Source organism: Dendrobates tinctorius, unplaced genomic scaffold (assembly GCF_039654945.1).
Source record: "Dendrobates tinctorius isolate UK_male_01 unplaced genomic scaffold, ASM3965494v1 ptg000016l, whole genome shotgun sequence".
Taxonomy (NCBI): Eukaryota; Metazoa; Chordata; class Amphibia; order Anura; family Dendrobatidae; genus Dendrobates; species Dendrobates tinctorius.
In genome coordinates this window covers 74501076-74513160 of record NW_027361684.1, presented here as the reverse complement: position 1 = coordinate 74513160, position 12085 = coordinate 74501076, and positions in this window count along the sequence as shown.

Below are 12085 nucleotides of genomic sequence, written 5' to 3'. Positions count from 1 at the left end.
TGTGTCTAATCCTCTCCTGTGTGATACTGACTGCTGAGCTGTGTATCTAATCCTATCCTGTGTGGTACCGTCTGCTGAGCCGTGTATCTAACCCTATCTTGTGTGATACTGACTGCTGAGCCATGTACCCAATCCTATCATGTGTGTTACTGACTGCTCAGCCTTATATCTAATCCTATCCTGTGTGATACTGACTGCTGAGCCGTGTATCTAATCCTATTCTGTGTGATACTGACTGCTCAGCCTTGTATCTAATCCTATCCTGTGTGATACTGACTGCTGAGCCGTGTATCTAATCCTATCCTGTGTGATACTATCTGCTGAGCCGTGTATCTATTCCTATCCTGTTTGATACTGACCGCTGAGCTGTGTATCTATTCCTATTTTGTGTGATACTTACTGCTGGGCTGTGTATCTAATCCTATCCTGTGTGATACTGACTGCTGAGCCGTGTATCTAATGCTGTCCTGTGTGATACTGACTGCTGAGCCGTGTATCTAATGCTGTCCTGTGTGATACTGACTGCTGAGCCATGTGTCTAATCCTCTCCTGTGTGATACTGACTGCTGAGCTGTGTATCTAATCCTATCCTGTGTGATACTGACTGCTGAGCCGTGTATCTAATCCTTTCCTGTGTGATGCTGGGCTCCCCCTGCAGTCTGTGTCAGAGGGTGGTCTGTGTTGGCACGGTAATAAATTGTGTTATTTCCAGCTTTACAGAAGGACGATAACACCATAGAAATGATAAGAATAATGGGCCAAATTGTTTGGTGAATTGAAACGCGCGGGGTTAAAATTTCGCCTCACAACATAGTCTGTGGCGCTCTTGGGGTCCAGACGTGTGACTGTGCAAAATTTTGTGGCTGTAGCTGCGACGCTGCAGATGCAAATCCCGGACATACCCACATACATACATACATACACACACACACTTTGAGCTTTAGATATTAGATAACTTATCAGACAACCCAAAATGGAAATTACACACAAAAGAAATTAAAAAAGAACTGTAATTCTAATAAGCTTTGTATAAATCAAATGTACAAGCAAATATAAGTAACTTAATATTATATCTTATATTGAAATCAATTTCCTTGCTCATTTATTAACTACTTCTTCCCCTCCCTTCTGCCTCCAAAACTTGTTATAAATGCTGAAAAAACAGCTCAAATACATCTTGCTTAGATAAGACAGGCTGCCTGTTCTACTCTATGTGGAAGTAATGAGGAGCAGAGAGGTGAAACAAGCAGAGGAAGAAATAGAATCATCTTGGTGAGCAAGTCTTTTTCAACACGCACAATTGATTTGTGTACTGCTAATTGTGTACTGCTATTTTCAATACTACTGTATCATGTTCTCCATTCTGCTGCAGCTTTTCTCTGTGTGCTTTAAACAAACTAAAAGAGCAAATCCCTCTTTGTCTATTGTGCTGTATATTGCAGAGATCACTGCAGCTACTCTCCTCCCTGAGCTTCCAGTGGATTGCAAATTAGAAACTGAATTTGCAAAAGGGAAAATTGGCAAATCTCACTTGTAAATATAATCCAAACATGAACCATTTTTGGGACAGATGTCTGCCTAGCTGATGTTTATATATAGGTAATACCAAGGAAGAAGACATTTTTACAAGGTGTGGCTCAAAAATTATCCCTGTTTGGGCCATATTAAAAGCTTATTCTTTTTTTATCACTGCATTTAGGAAGCAGAAACAGTTGTTCTGTTTTGAAAATTAAGAAGGAATGGGTTCTCAAATTGGAGAGAAAAAATATTCATTAGGCTGGTTTCACATTAGCGCTTTTTAAGCGCATGCACGGCCGGGGGTAGCTCCGCCCCCGAGCCGGCTCTCTGCCCGGCGTGCCCGCCCCTTGCTTGTAGCACCGCCTCCTAGCACACAGCGGCGCCTGCGATCGGCGCACCCTATCTTTAGCATAGGGTGCGCAGATCGTGCGCAGGCCGTGCGCTAGTTGCGCTTTGACCTGCGCTGCGCACTTTTGACGGTGCACAGTGCGCGCCAAAATCAAACTTTTCGGATTTTGGTGCGCACGGCGCCGCTGTGCGCTAGGAGGCGGTGCTACAAGCAAGGGGCGGGCACGCCGGGCAGAGAGTCGGCTCGGGGGCAGAGCTACCCCCGGCCGTGCGTGCGCTTAAAAAGCGCTAATGTGAAACTAGCCTTATTGGTACTCCAACATGTTTGCTATTTTGAAAATAAGTAAATGATTCACAGTGGGGAAAAAAGTATTTAGTCAGCCATCAATTGTGCAAGTTCTCAATTGACATCATAGTTAGACTACAACTATGGGAGTCAAAATGAGAAAACAAATCCAGAAAATCACCTTGTCTGATTTGGCAAGATTTATTTTTCGAATTATGGTGAAAAAGAAGTATTTCGTCATTAACAAAAGTTCATCTCAATATTTTGTTATATATCCTTTGTTAGCAATGATAGAGGTCAAATGTTTTCTGTAAGTCTTCACAAGGTTGGCACACACTATTGGTCGTATGTTGGCCCATTCCTCCATGCAGATCTCCTCTAGAACAGTGATGTTTTGGGCCTGTCGCTGGGCTACAAGGACTTTCAAATACCTCCAAAGGTTTTCTATGACGTTGAGAACTGGATACTGGCTAGGCCACTCCAGGACCTTCATATGCTTCTCACAAAAACACTCCTTCATTGCCCTGCCTGTGTGCTTGGGATCATTATCACGTTGAAAGACCCATCCACTTTTCATCTTCAATGCCCTTGCTGATGGAAGGAGGTTTGGACTCAAAATCTCACGATACATGGCCCCATTTATTCTTTCATTTACACGGATCAGTCGTCCTGATCCCTTTGCAGAGAAACAGCCTCAAAACATGATGTTGCAACCCCTATGCTTCACAGTAGGTATAGTGTTCTTTGGATGCAACTCAGCATTCTGTCTCCTGCAAACACAAAGAATTTTGTTTCTACCAAACAGTTCTACTTTGTTTCATCAGGCCATATGACATTCTCCCAATACTCTTCTGGATAATCCAAATGCTCTCTAGCAAACTTCAGATGGGCCCTGGCATGTGCTGGCTTAAGCAGGGGGCACGTCTGGCACTGCAGGATCTGAGTCCCTGGTGATGTAATGTGTTACTGATGGTAGCCTTTTGTTACGTGCTCCCCGCTCTATGCAGGTCATTCACAGTGACACAAGATGTAAGGGGGCATACTTCCATTTCTAAAGCTGCAAGCAGCTTCTGTCAAGAATACATGATGATGAACTAATGGACTTCAAAAGGCTAATGTTCTGTTCTTGAACAAGTTACAAGGCAGATTACATAAATTATCACTCACAATCCCCAATGTGACTACAAGTATGCATGATATTAGACAGGACCCCAGTGCTGCAAAGTAACTGTCATAGCACTGTTGCAAGACATCCCAGAGCTAAAGACTCTTTCCCTATCCCGAAAGCTAGTGATGCCCTAGCTATCCCTACTACCCGGATTACTTCTGATGGTGAAGATGCTGGAGCCACGTGCCTTGCTGTCATGTCGGACGCTGTTCACACCACTGCGTCCGGCAGGCAGAGGTAGTTCCACCTCCAGCCACTATAGCCTCAGTGGCGCCGGCTTGATCTTCAGGCTCTCGGGGGTTAATCCTGCTGGAGACCAGGTTGGATGGTTAGTCACGCCCACGGTCTTTAAATAGTCATGCTGGCCTATGGGCGTCGCCGATTATAGCTTGTGTTTCATACCAAGTGGTTCCGGTCTGGAGTGGAGGTGTTGCAGAGAGAGAGAGATTCTTGTCTGGTGGCGTTTGATCCGTTGTTTTCCTTTCTCCTTCCCATGTTTAGTTGTGCCCTGTTCACATTACTGTATATTCCTGTGTGTGTGCGGCGCAGTGCAGTTTAAGTTCTCCCTGTCTGTCATATTTGTGTGGGGGCTTTGGTGTTGTGACTCCTCACTGGGTGGAGGGTGGAGGGTTAAGTGCAGGGCTGAGCAGGAGATAAGGAAAGGGTGGAGGCTCAGGCATTTGCACCATCAGCAAAAACCCTGGGTTGAGGGTCAGACAGGGTTTCCCCTAGTTATAGGGACATCACAGGGGCCCCGGGAGTTACAACCTTAGTTGAACTAAGCCCTCCGTGACATTATAATCGGCCCACATTTTTTCAGGAGTCCATGGATCCATTAGAGTCCATAACCCGCCAGTTGGCGGCGCTGTCCATACAGGTCTCCGAGTTGAAAGGGGCAGTTCAGCAGCAGGCCCTGGTAGTAGCGAAGGTGCAAACGGCATCTGCAGGTATCGGTGCAGAGCCGAAGTTTCCGCTGCCAGAACGATTTTCAGGGGATCGCAGCAAATTTGTCGTATTTCGGGAGGCCTGCAAGATATACTTCCGCATGTGGCCAATCTCCTCAGGTAATGAGGCCCAGCGGGTAGGGCTAGTGTTGTCATTACTGAGTGGTGACCCCCAAGCATGGGCATTTTCTTTACCAGCTGACTCTGCTACATTTCATTCTGTTGAAAATGTTTTTTCTGCCCTCGGGCTCATTTACGATGATCCTGACCGACTGGCTCTAGCGGAATCTAAAATCCGCGCCCTCCGCCAGGGGGAGCGCTTGGCAGAGGACTATTGTTCGGAATTTTGCCGCTGGGCCGTAGACACACAGTGGAATGACCCAGCCCTGCGGAGCCAGTTTATTCATGGGGTATCAGGGAGGGTTAAACAAGCCCTCCTGATGTATGAGACTCCGGCATCGTTGGAGTCTGCCATGAGTTTGGTGATACGTATTGATCGCCGTTTTCGTCAGGGGGCACAGGAGACGCTACCTCTGGGGGAAAGCAGAGGTGCAAGTGTGGTTGAAGTTGATGAGTTCTCTGAACCTATGCAGATTGCTGGTGTGGCACAGGTTAAGCGTCGCGCTCCGGGATTCCGGAAGCCCGGAGCATGTTTCTACTGTGGTAAAAGTGGTCATTATGTTAACGTTTGCCCGGTACTACCTAAGAGGGTCACATCGGCGGAAAACTGTTAAGCTCAGTGGGTATGGAGGAGACCCAACTGAGCGTATGCATATCCTCCATGATGGTATCTTAATGTATGCTCCCTGCCAAGGTTATTATCGCGGGTAGAGAGCTACCAATATCAGTATTTGTGGATAGCGGTTCCGCCACCAATCTCATAGATGAGAAGTTTGCACACACCGCCGGGTTTAAGATCGAAAAACTTCCTCACCCCATACAGGTGGTGACCATTAATGCTGTTCCCCTCCCTCAAGGGGAGTTTACGGAGTTTGTGGCAGAGGTGAAACTCCACATTGGGGTCCTACATTCTGAGTCGGTTACATGTAGGGTCCTCCGTAATCTCCCAGCACAAATGGTCCTGGGTTTTCCATGGTTGTCCAGGCACAACCCGGTAATTGATTGGACAACTCAGGACATAGTACAATGGAGTGGTTTCTGCCAAGACAATTGCTTGGCCACATTTGTGTCCGCCGTGACGCCCAGCCTGCCGGAGGCTTTGCAGGATTTTGCGGATGTTTTCTCTGAGAAGGGTTGCTCAGAACTGCCTACACATAGAGCCTATGACTGTGCGATTAGGTTAAAACCCGGGGCCAAATTACCTAAGGCCAGGATGTTTAATATTTCTGGTCCTGAGAGACAAGCTCTGAAAGACTACATCGCGGAGAGTCTGAGCAAAGGACACATCCGGCCTTCGTCCTCGCCTGTAGCCGCGGGGTTTTTCTTCATTAAGATGAAAGATGGGGGGTTACGCCTGTGTCTGGATTTCCGAGAGTTAAACCAGATTACTATCCGTGATCCCTACCCAATGCCGTTAATCCCGGATTTGTTCAACCAGGTAGCGGGGGCGAAATGGTTTTCCAAGCTGGACCTCAGGGGGGCGTATAACCTCATAAGGTTCCGTCAGGGGGATGAGTGGAAGACGGCGTTTAACACTCCTGAGGGTCATTTTGAGAGTCTGGTTATGCCATTTGGGTTGACCACCGCGCCTGCCGTTTTCCAACATTTTATTAATGATGTATTTGCTCATATCCTGGGGAGATTTGTGATTGTATACCTGGATGATATCCTCATTTATTCTAGCGATCGGGACACTCATTTGGAGCATGTCAGGCAGGTGTTACAGTTGCTCCGGGAGAACCAGCTCTATGCTAAGCTGGAAAAATGTTTATTTTTTGTCCAGGAGTTGCCCTTTTTAGGATATATTGTGTCCGCAGCCGGGTTTAAAATGGACACCGCTAAGGTGCAAGCGGTGCTGCAATGGGAGAGGTCGGAGAGTCTGAAAGCATTCCAGCGGTTCCTTGGGTTTGCCAATTATTATAGGAAATTTATAAAACACTTTTCGACTATCGCCAAACCGCTCACGGACATGATAAAAAAGGGTGCCGATCTAGTGAACTGGCCTGAGGTGGCTATACGTGCATTTGAGCGTCTGAAGAATAGTTTTGCTTCAGCCCCCATTTTGGTGCAACCAGACGTGTCTAAACCTTTTGTGGTGGAGGTTGATGCGTCGGAGGTGGGAGTGGGGGCAGTACTGTCTCAAGGCTCGTCCTTGAGCGAGATGCATCCATGCACCTACTTCTCCAAGAAGCTGTCGCCGGCTGAACAGAATTATGATATCGGCAACAGGCAGTTGTTGGCCATCAAATTGGCTTTTGAGGAATGGCAACACTTCTTGGAGGGGGCGGCTCAACAGGTCACAGTCATCACCGACCATAAGTATCTGCTCTATCTGGAGTCGGCCAAGCGTCTGTCTCCTAGGCAGGCCCGCTGGGCATTGTTTTTTACTCGTTTCAATTTTCTTGTGACTTACCGTCCTGGGGCTAAAAACACCAAGGCGGATGCTTTGTCTAGGTGTTTTCCAGGGGGAGAACCTCGGGAAGAGCCGGTACCCATCCTCCAGAAAGGGGTAGTGGTCTCTGCTCTCATGATGGAGGTAGAGGCGGAGATTGCCGAGGCCCAAGAGGAGGAACCACCAGGACTTCCCACCAACAAATCATTTGTACCCCTGTATCTTCGGCTTAAGCTGTTGAAGGAACACCACGACTCGGCACTGGTTGGTCATCCAGGGGTGAGGGGCACCTTAGAGCTGGTATCGCGTCCTTTCTGGTGGCCCAAAATCCGGCAGGACGTGGTCTCATACGTGGCAGCTTGCATCACGTGCGCTAGGGCTAAGTCACCCCATACCCGTCCTGCTGGCACGCTACAGCCTCTGGGGGTACCCAATAGGCCATGGACAGAAATCTCCATGGATTTCATCACTGACTTGCCAGCCTCGGCGGGGAACACGGTCATCCTGGTGGTGGTTGACCGTTTTTCAAAGATGGCGCATTTTGTGGTGTTGTTTTCATTGCCAAATGCTAAGACATTGGCTCAGGTATTTGTGAAGGAGGTGGTCAGACTCCACGGAGTACCGTCGGACATAGTATCTGATAGGGGTACGCAATTTGTGGCGAGGTTTTGGAAAGCTTTTTGCTCACATTTGGGGATCAAGTTGTCACATTCATCGGCGTTTCATCCACAGTCTAATGGACAAACTGAGCGCATGAACCAAAATCTAGAACAGTATTTACGATGCTTTGTGTCCGACAACCAGGAGGAGTGGTCTACTTTCCTTCCTCTGGCCGAATTCGCGTTAAATAATCACCACCAAGAGTCATCGGGAGAGTCTCCATTCTTTTGTGTGTATGGTCAACATCCTCAGTTTTGTACCTTACGTCAGGGTGACTCGGGGGGTGTCCCGGAGGAGGATCAGCTAGGAGCCCAATTGTCATCAGTCTGGAGGCGGGTGAAACAGCGTTTGTTGAGCATGAGTGCCAGGTACAAACGGGTGGCTGACAGTAGACGCGTGCCAGGTCCGGACCTGTGTGTGGGTGAATGGGTGTGGTTAGCTACGAAGAACATAAAACTCAAAATTCCATCTTTAAAACTGGGTCCAAGGTTTATTGGGCCTTTTAGGATTTCTGCCATCATTAACCCAGTGGCTTATCGGTTGGAACTTCCCGCGGTGTACAAGATACACAACGTGTTTCACAGGGCTTTATTGAAAAAGGTGGTAGGCTTGGTGGACACGACGCCGATGCCACCTCCAGTCATGGTGGATGGCGATTTAGAGTTTGAGGTCGCCAAGGTAGTGGACTCTCGAGTAGTACGCCGTACTCTTCAGTATTTGGTGCACTGGCGGGGGTATGGTCCGGAGGAGAGGTCTTGGGTTCCAGCCTCAGACACACCTGCGGATCAGCTGGTCAGTTCTTTTCACCATCGTCATCCGGACAAGCCGGGTCCTATGAGTCTTGAGGGTCCGGAGGTCCCTCGTAGAAGACGGGGTAATGTCATGTCGGACGCTGTTCACACCACTGCGTCCGGCAGGCAGAGGTAGTTCCACCTCCAGCCACTATAGCCTCAGTGGCGCCGGCTTGATCTTCAGGCTCTCGGGGGTTAATCCTGCTGGAGACCAGGTTGGATGGTTAGTCACGCCCACGGTCTTTAAATAGTCATGCTGGACTATGGGCGTCGCCGATTATAGCTTGTGTTTCATACCAAGTGGTTCCGGTCTGGAGTGTAGGTGTTGCAGAGAGAGAGAGATTCTTGTCTGGTGGCGTTTGATCCGTTGTTTTCCTTTCTCCTTCCCATGTTTAGTTGTGCCCTGTTCACATTACTGTATATTCCTGTGTGTGTGCGGCGCAGTGCAGTTTAAGTTCTCCCTGTCTGTCATATTTGTGTGGGGGCTTTGGTGTTGTGACTCCTCACTGGGTGGAGGGTGGAGGGTTAAGTGCAGGGCTGAGCAGGAGATAAGGAAAGGGTGGAGGCTCAGGCATTTGCACCATCAGCAAAAACCCTGGGTTGAGGGTCAGACAGGGTTTCCCCTAGTTATAGGGACATCACAGGGGCCCCGGGAGTTACAACCTTAGTTGAACTAATCCCCCCGTGACATTATAATCGGCCCACATTTTTTCAGGAGTCCATGGATCCATTAGAGTCCATAACCCGCCAGTTGGCGGCGCTGTCCATACAGGTCTCCGAGTTGAAAGGGGCAGTTCAGCAGCAGGCCCTGGTAGTAGCGAAGGTGCAAACGGCATCTGCAGGTATCGGTGCAGAGCCGAAGTTTCCGCTGCCAGAACGATTTTCAGGGGATCGCAGCAAATTTGTCGTATTTCGGGAGGCCTGCAAGATATACTTCCGCATGCGGCCAATCTCCTCAGGTAATGAGGCCCAGCGGGTAGGGCTAGTGTTGTCATTACTGAGTGGTGACCCCCAAGCTTGGGCATTTTCTTTACCAGCTGACTCTGCTACATTTCATTCTGTTGATAATGTTTTTTCTGCCCTCGGGCTCATTTACGATGATCCTGACCGACTGGCTCTAGCGGAATCTAAAATCCGCGCCCTCCGCCAGGGGGAGCGCTTGGCAGAGGACTATTGTTCGGAATTTCGCCGCTGGGCCATAGACACACAGTGGAATGACCCAGCCCTGCGGAGCAAGTTTATTCATGGGGTATTAGGGAGGGTTAAACAAGCCCTCCTGATGTATGAGACTCCGGCATCGTTGGAGTCTGCCATGAGTTTGGTGATACGCATTGATCGCCGTTTTCGTCAGGGGGCACAGGAGACGCTACCTCTGGGGGAAAGCAGAGGTGCAAGTGTGGTTGAAGTTGATGAGTTCCCTGAACCTATGCAGATTGCTGGCGTGGCACAGGTTAAGCGTCGCGCTCCGGGATTCCGGAAGCCCGGAGCATGTTTCTACTGTGGTAAAAGTGGTCATTATGTTAACGTTTGCCCGGTACTACCTAAGAGGGTCACATCGGCGGAAAACTGTTAAGCTCAGTGGGTATGGAGGAGACCCAACTGAGCGTATGCATATCCTCCATGATGGTATCTCAATGTATGCTCCCTGCCAAGGTTATTATCGCGGGCAGAGAGCTACCAATATCAGTATTTGTGGATAGCGGTTCCGCCACCAATCTCATAGATGAGAAGTTTGCACACACCGCCGGGTTTAAGATCGATAAACTTCCTCACCCCATACAGGTGGTGACCATTAATGCTGTTCCCCTCCCTCAAGGGGAGATTACGGAGTTTGTGGCAGAGGTGAAACTCCACATTGGGGTCCTACATTCTGAGTCGGTTACATGTAGGGTCCTCCCTAATCTCCCAGCACAAATGGTCCTGGGTTTTCCATGGTTGTCCAGGCACAACCCGGTAATTGATTGGACAACTCAGGACATAGTACAATGGAGTGGTTTCTGCCAAGACAATTGCTTGGCCACATGTGTGTCCGCCTTGACGCCCAGCCTGCTGGAGGCTTTGCAGGATTTCGCGGATGTTTTCTCTGAGAAGGGTTGCTCAAAACTGCCTCCACATAGAGCCTATGACTGTGCGATTAGGTTAAAACCCGGGGCCAAATTACCTAAGGCCAGGATGTTTAATATTTCTGGTCCTGAGAGACAAGCTCTGAAAGACTACATCGCGGAGAGTCTGAGCAAAGGACACATCCGGCCTTCGTCCTCGCCTGTAGCCGCGGGGTTTTTTTTCATTAAGAAGAAAGATGGGGGGTTACGCCTGTGTCTGGATTTCCGAGAGTTAAACCAGATTACTATCCGTGATCCCTACCCAATGCCGTTAATCCCGGATTTGTTCAACCAGGTAGCGGGGGCGAAATGGTTTTCCAAGCTGGACCTCAGGGGGGCGTATAACCTCATAAGGTTCCGTCAGGGGGATGAGTGGAAGACGGCGTTTAACACTCCTGAGGGTCATTTTGAGAGTCTGGTTATGCCGTTTGGGTTGACCACCACGCCTGCCGTTTTCCAACATTTTATTAATGATGTATTTGCTCATATCCTGGGGAGATTTGTGATTGTATACCTGGATGATATCCTCATTTATTCTAGCGATCGGGACACTCATTTGGAGCATGTCAGGCAGGTGTTACAGTTGCTCCGGGAGAACCAGCTCTATGCTAAGCTGGAAAAATGTTTATTTTTTGTCCAGGAGTTGCCCTTTTTAGGATATATTGTGTCCGCAGCCGGGTTTAAAATGGACACCGCTAAGGTGCAAGCGGTGCTGCAATGGGAGAGGTCGGAGAGTCTGAAAGCACTCCAGCGGTTCCTTGGGTTTGCCAATTATTATAGGAAATTTATAAAACACTTTTCGACTATCGCCAAACCGCTCACGGACATGACAAAAAAGGGTGCCGATCTAGTGAACTGGCCTGAGGTGGCTATACGTGCATTTGAGCGTCTGAAGAATAGTTTTGCTTCAGCCCCCATTCTGGTGCAACCAGACGTGTCTAAACCTTTTGTGGTGGAGGTTGATGCGTCGGAGGTGGGAGTGGGGGCAGTACTGTCTCAAGGCTCGTCCTTGAGCGAGATGCATCCATGCGCCTACTTCTCCAAGAAGCTGTCGCCGGCCAAACAGAATTATGATATCGGCAACAGGGAGTTGTTGGCCATCAAATTGGCTTTTGAGGAATGGCGACACTTCTTGGAGGGGGCGGTTCACCAGGTCACAGTCATTACCGACCATAAGAATCTGCTCTATCTGGAGTCGGCCAAGCGTCTGTCTCCTAGGCAGGCCCGCTGGGCATTGTTTTTTACTCGTTTCAATTTTCTTGTGACTTACCGTCCCGGGGCTAAAAACACCAAGGCGGATGCTTTGTCTAGGTGTTTTCCAGGGGGAGAACCTCGGGAAGAGCCGGTACCCATCCTCCAGAAAGGGGTAGTGGTCTCTGCTCTCATGACGGAGGTAGAGGCGGAGATTGCCGAGGCCCAAGAGGAGGAACCACCAGGACTTCCCACCAACAAATCATTTGTACCCCTGTATCTTCGGCTTAAGCTGTTGAAGGAACACCACGACTCGGTACTGGCTGGTCATCCAGGGGTGAGGGGCACCTTAGAGCTGGTATCGCGTCCTTTCTGGTGGCCCAAAATCCGGCAGGACGTGGTCTCATACGTGGCAGCTTGCATCACGTGCGCTAGGGCTAAGTCACCCCGTACCCGTCCTGCTGGCACGCTACAGCCTCTGGGGGTACCCAATAGGCCATGGACAGAAATCTCCATGGATTTCATCACTGACTTGCCAGCCTCGGCGGGGAACACGGTCATCCTG